This window comes from Odontomachus brunneus, unplaced genomic scaffold (assembly GCF_010583005.1).
Source record: "Odontomachus brunneus isolate Ranch 3 - 2012 unplaced genomic scaffold, Obru_v1 Obru_scaffold_238, whole genome shotgun sequence".
In the NCBI taxonomy this organism is placed as follows: domain Eukaryota; kingdom Metazoa; phylum Arthropoda; class Insecta; order Hymenoptera; family Formicidae; genus Odontomachus; species Odontomachus brunneus.
The window spans coordinates 228533-235858 of NW_022639688.1; the positions used below are offsets into that span (position 1 = coordinate 228533).

General features: G+C 30.0%; 1 protein-coding gene across 2 annotated transcripts in view; it reads right to left on the reverse strand.

The window, feature by feature from the left end:
• Positions 1 to 7326, reverse strand: part of LOC116852599 (dipeptidyl peptidase 3) — a 51282-nt gene that overhangs the window by 42207 nt on the left and 1749 nt on the right. The window lies entirely within an intron of this gene.

Below are 7326 nucleotides of genomic sequence, written 5' to 3' on the forward strand. Positions count from 1 at the left end.
GCGCGCGCGCGCGCGCGCGCGCGCGCGCCGCACACTCACACACACATATATAGCAGAGAGGGTTTGAAGTCAATAAATATACGGGAGTAACGAACCGTGGGGCTCTTATCTCTGATGTGACACACACACAATGGAGGTGTAAATTCAATCTTGTAACCTCCACGTGATACACTTTAGATAATGCTAATATCGGCGATACTGTAACTTTCAAGTCTCAAAACTAGAAAAATATTTAAAAAATACTTTATTATAGTGTTTTAAAAAGGTCTCAAGATAAGCTACAAGAATATGCAATAAAAAGTAGGAGTTTCCACTTAAGAAATTGAAGGTGACTTTAACGTGACCTTGACACTATCATTCAGAATCATACTAATTTTACTATCTAATACAATTCTTAAAATTCTAAAATTTTTATAAGAAATACTTTTTCTAAAAACACATTTTTCAAAATTTTTAGGAGTTTCCAGACTTTTGGTAAATCCTGTATAATATTGAAATTTTACTTGATTTTGATCGAAAAATATTATATATATTTTGAAGACTTTATAAAAAAATATTTTAAAGTAACCTGTTATAAAAGATATTTTTAGAGGCAAATGTAATTGTCTACATACATACACACGCCCACAGACAGACAGACAGACACACACACTATAGACTACGACAATTATGCATTACCACATACAACACTCCAGTATAAAGGACGAACGAGTAACGAAGAAAACAGCTTCCGAAGGTAAAAAAAAAGTTTCCATAAATCTTTTTTTTTACAAAAACTATAAGATATTTATTTAAAGTTTTGTTAAAGTAAACCTAAAAATATGTATAATAATTTTCTGTAAAAATATTGATAAACATTAAAGATACAAAATATTGTCAGAAGAAAATCCGAACGTACATGATACGTTAGCCCCTATGATTTCGTTGATTCCAATGAATTTAGTAATTCCCAGTAAACAGTGAAACAGTAAAACGAAAAATATTCCCTAATAGCCAAGTCTACTGGAAACAGATTTTGTCAGACGCCTGTTGCAGGTAGGCAGAATGGCGTTAGAATTGTTACGGGCTCTGCAGTATAAAATAATTTCAACAGAATGTCAGCAGTATTTAGACAAGATCTGTTAAACAGGTTTGATAGCAGACTGATAGCAGAATTTAAACTGAACCTACTTAGCAACCTGACGGCAGATTGGTGACAGAAACGCACCAAATCATGCCGCGTGCAATTTGACGGCAGATTGGCAACAGAAACGCAGCAGATCCTGCAGTGTGCAGTCTGACAGCAGATTGGCGGCAGAAATGCAGCAGATCCTGCCATTTTTATGCCCTTTATCTTCGTCTTTTTAGTACTTCAAGGAAGCGTCTCTCAATCAAAGTGACAGCGATGCAGTAGATAAAGTAAACGACTCAAAAACCAGAGGTCTCAGGTTCGAATCTCAGCAAGGGTAAACAAATTTTCGAAATACAATTTAACTTGAATTAAGTAACGTGTGAAATAATAAAGTGAAAATTTAAGAAAAATTCAGGAAAAGAAAAAGTATATAAATGTATATATTTTAATAAATATTTTTATAATATTTATGATAAATATTTATGATCTATTGAATCTAAGGTCACAAAAATATTTGTGAAATATTTTGGTAAGTATTTATAAAATAATCAAGTAAATTTTATAAATATTTTGTAAATGTTTTATAAATACTTTGTGTTGTCTAGGTGCGTTTCTGCCGTCAAACTGCGCATAGCAGGATCTACTGCGTTTCTGCCGTCAAACTGCACACGGCAGGATCTGCACATTTTCTGCGATCAATCTGCCGTCAAATGATTTTGGCAGACACTGCCAGCAGATTGTAGACATAATGTGTATATAGTTGATGCCAATCTGCTATAATGCTTTGATCGAGTCTGCCGTCAGTCTGCCGGCATAGTCAGTCTACTGACATTTTGCTATCAGGGTTATTAATATATCTCTCTCTACCCCGATAACCAAATGTTTATACGATGTTCGCACGGTGCGTGCATGCATGCTGTCATTGTGCTATCCAGATGCAGTAGCATATGACAAGCACAGTAACAGCACAACATGGTGTGCGAGTATTATGAAAATTCTGTGCACAAATATGGTGACATGTTTGGTTATCCGCCAACGTATATTACCCTGCGTGATGAATCTATTTTTAATAAAATTCTTATTTTTAATAAAAAATATATTTTGTAGAAACGATTGCAACTAGTCATCTGTTGGTTTTAAATGAAATTTAGCTCTTTTATTTGATTTTTCATTATTTTCACATCTGAAAATTTACTCAATACTGGTCGAACGCGAACTCGAGACCTCCAGGTTCCTAGTCTATCACCTTGGCTACTGCACTATTTCTTTAACTGATATTAAGTATTTTTATTATCCCGATATGCAGCCGAAACAATAATTATAATTTTCTTATAATATTATTTAATACAACTACAAAAACTCTTTAGTTCAAATATTTTATATAATAAAAGAGAATATGCATAAAATGTTTATGTAAAACATGTTGACATTACAAAGGTCATTACAAATACCTAGGTGTTGACACTACAAACGCTTTGGAGCACTGACTGAAAGATGAATATTGGTCTTTACGATTTTTCAAAGCATTTGAAACATGGAGTGAATAATACCTATAGTTAATTTTATAAATAATATTTTAATTTAATTTAATTATATTTACTTTCTTAATAAAAAAATTCTATATACAATTAAGTGATTATTGATAAACTATGTTCCTATTGTGTAATATTTTCAAGATATACAAAAAGTGAAATAGTTACACATAAGTTTGCTGAAATGTTAAAGAGTATACTAACTTTATGACAATATTATAATGTAAGGTTATTTTGTAAGATTAATGGTATATTGCAGTAACATGCTCATTAAAATGTGTAAACTTGTTACCTACTCCGATAACCAAGCGTGCCAGCACGTTAATGCACGCTGTGCTCAGCATTTCATGTAAGTACTATGTTAGTACTGTGCTATTTTATATCGATAAAGCAAAAAATCTGCAGAATTTGCGCACGGTGTCACCATGCAGTACAATACGCGTTGCCCAATAACCAAAGGTCCCTCACAGCACCAAATATTGCAATAAGGTTATAGGTAGATTAGTAATTTGTAATAGAAGTATACAATAAATATGGATTTTCACTAAAATAATTATGGTACATTTTAAAATTTGTAATTATTTTTTTAAAGACATCCAATTAAAAAGACTATCTTTACTTAAATAAATTTCATATTTCTTTTAATCTACATGTAAATATTACATATGCTAATTAACGAATGCTCTAGATGCAATATTGCTCTAATTGTATCAGGATAGTAAATAAGTAAAAAATATTATATTATATTCGTAATATTTTTGAAATATTGCTGTAATATTGCTAAAGTAATATTTTAAATTAATGTCACTGCAATGTCTCTGCAATACTGCACTGCAATATGCAATGTTGCAACGTTATTGTTATAAATATATTTATAAGAAAATATATCTATAAGAATAACAAATTTATCTTTCTATTCGAAAAAAAAATTCGCCTATAATATGGTAAATTAAACGTTATCATAACATTATTTTGCAAAGTCATTTTGACGTCTTAAAACATGACGTTAAATACACGTCCTTAAAGGACACATGACATTACTGATTAATAATGACGACAAATTGACGTCAAAATAACGACAGCTTGCTGCCTGGGTGATCTATACTAGTATATATAAAAAGTTACTGTTAGTAAAATTATTAATAAAAACATTAACTTGATTACTAGAAGCTGTATATTCCATATAAATAAATCCATATATATTCCATAAATATTAACTATAAATCCATAAATATTAACTATAAATTAACAATAGATAGAACAATAAATAGTATAGATAACAATGACATTACCGTGACCTTCTAATAACATCATAACATCATATTCAGTGACATCATAATTTTTCTGTGATATTGTGACTTTATTGTGAGTTTATTATGATGTCACTGTGACATTTTGTGCTATGTTGGTTAGTTACTAGAAACCAATATAAAGTTATATTATTTGCTAAACGATTATATAATGGTTATATAACTTGAATATATAAACAAATAAATAATATAATAGTTATATAACTAGTATTTTAGTCGTAATGAAATTGTAACATAATCGTGTTATGAAAATGGTCTTCACCCAAATTCGCACAGAGAATTCAAAAAGAATTAAGTCGTATGTCAATAAGTCTGAGTTAATTTTTAGATGCAAAAGTAATTCTTTTCAGGACAGTTTCAGGACTAAGTTCTGAAAAGAATTCCTTTTGCATCTCAAGATGAACTCAGAATTAGTGACATACAACTGAATTCTTTTTTAATTCTCTGTGCTATCTGTGTAGTAAACGCAAATCTCAGAAATAACTGATTCCTGAATTAATTCTAAACAAAGTTACAAGCAATGTTGTGTATGATCGTAAAAATGTCTTATAGTATAAAATGTCATGTAGTTTTATTTAGAACCCGGGAAAAAAAATTCAAATAAAAGCCAGATATGGATTTTGTCAAGATCTGATCAGATATAATCAGATCTAACGTTATATATGATTTAGATCTATCCATATATAATCATATATAATCAGCCCACACAGCAGAAATATCCCGAATACATTACAAGGATATTATAAAGATATCTCAATATCTGTAGGATATCTCTATGATATATTCGGGACATTTTTGCTGTATGGGATATATAATTGTATATATGATTATATCCCAGGCAGCAACGTGACGTGATTTTCACGATTTTCAGTTTTTGGCCATTCGTGACGTCAATTATCCTTTTATACTCACGTAATAATGATGTGAAAATGACCAGAATAAGTCACAGTCCACCCATGTCATAATAAAACGTGAAAATGACGTCATAAAAAGACGTAAAAATGACATGTCGGAATATCCTTATTCGGTTCTATTTTCTAGTAGAAACTATTTGTAAATGTCGTAGCGTTTGCTGATTTTACTTGAAAATTTTAGGTTACTTAATTCCAATGTTACATCACTTTAAAAATTCTCACTGGCACTGAGACTCGAATTTGGACCATGAGACATCTCTGGATTATGAGTCTGTTGCTTTAGACTACTTCTACACTACTTCTTTGATCGATATAAACGTCTTACATTTTATCTATATATATTGTACTTAACACAGTGTAATATAATTTTTTGATAAAATGATTTAATTTTAATAAAAATTATATTTTTCTTCGTATCTTTATTGTGAATTTAAACTCTAGCTCTCTCTAATGAGGTAAGGTCTACAAAATTTTACACATTCCATTTCGTTATCTTTAAATTTTTATAGGAAAATGTTTTTATTGTTAAATGTTATTAAATAGACAAAGTCATAAAAAACTATAAACTTATAAAATTATAAAAGAGTATTATTAATTTAATAAAAGAAAAAATCCACCTTACCATATAAGATTTAATTAAATTAATTAAATTTATGTATATATATATAAAAATATACAAATTAACCCAAATAGCCAACTATCTGTGAGAATTCTCTATGAACTTCTATTTATCTCTGTGCTATCTGAGTCAACATTTTCTCATTAACATATCTTTGAACATTATCCTACTAACTGGATAATTGCAACGATACAATGCTTGTGAATAAGAAATGGTAGAACAAGTTCTATAAGGCTTATTCTTAGGAGTCAAATGCTTGAGATGCAAACACATAAAAAATAAATAACAACGTGTATAAATAATAATCTGTTGGTTACATAAACCACATTTGATATAAATGAATATTAGGTAAATATCTGTCACATTCTCTACTTATCGAACAGCTGATTAAAATGACCTCTCAAAAACGTATTATAGATCTTTAAATGAGGTCTTTAAATGACATTATTATCACGTCAAAATAATCACGTCTTTTAAACGTCAGTTATTGGTTACATGACATCTAGGACTGGTAAACATCATTTATCAATGTGAAAATGACGTGACGTTGCTGCACAAATATTATTATATGTGGACAGATCTGAACCATATATAACCATATATAATTATATATGATTATATCTGATCAGATTTTGACAAAATCCATATCTGATTTTTGTCTAAACTTTTTTTCCTGGAAAGTAACTCAGGAATCAGTTATTTCAGAGATTCGCCAATATTTGATTCTGTTCTGTGTTATGTCCTTGATTTCTTGGTTCTGTTCCTTGCTATATACATGATTCTGTACCTGGTTCTATTATGACTTATCTGGTTTTGTTATGGCTTTGTATAAAACTCATAGCACTGAGCAGAACTATATAATAACTATAATGCTCTAAATGGGCCAGTTTTTTAATTCATCAATGGATCCATCAATGAATTAAAAAACTCAACCAATGTAGCCATATCTACTCTCAGGCTTCTCTCTACTTATAGTCTTGATACACTGCTGCAATGGATGCATTCAGTACTACAACTGTTCACTGAACTTAACACAGCACTTAACACATAACTTTAACACTTAATCTTTCTTGCACCTAATCTTCATGCACGATACATTTGACAAGTATATTATATATATATATATATATATATATATATATAACATGTTTATATAACACGTTACAACATCAAACTATTGATAACATTGCACTTGTTACATTACATGTTATGATCAGGTTATATTGCTGTTATACTGTTATAACCCGTACATAACAAAGCAATATAACAGTTTTGAAACACAGGTATATTACAGTTATTACCGGATATTATAAAATATCAACATAAATAGCGTATAACAGCTGTTATATTACATGTTATTTCTGTGTTATATAGCATATTCTGTGTTATATATTATATTCTGTGTTTGCTGGGAAATATCAAAAAGATTAGCAAGATCCGTACACAAGAATGTTTTATTAAATCTTCGCCTTACTAAGACCTGGTTGCACCAACAATATTTTGGCTTTAAGCAAAATTTAAACATATATCTATCATTATCTTTCTTTCTATATAAATAAAGATAGACATATATTTAAGTGTCACTTAAAACAAAAATAACATTGGCAACCAGGCCTAAATGTATGAGTCTACTATATACTAAATGAATATTGAAAAGATTAACAAAAGGCCCTTATGCAAAATAGAACGTATGAATCGCACACAAAAACAACATACGTTTAACATCATGTGAGATGTATTTTTCTTTTTTTTTAGAATGTTACTTTTATCAAATCAGGGAAAGCTTTGCCTCCCCCCACAATCCCCTTGGCCGGGGACTTCGTCCCCTGGACCCTCAGTT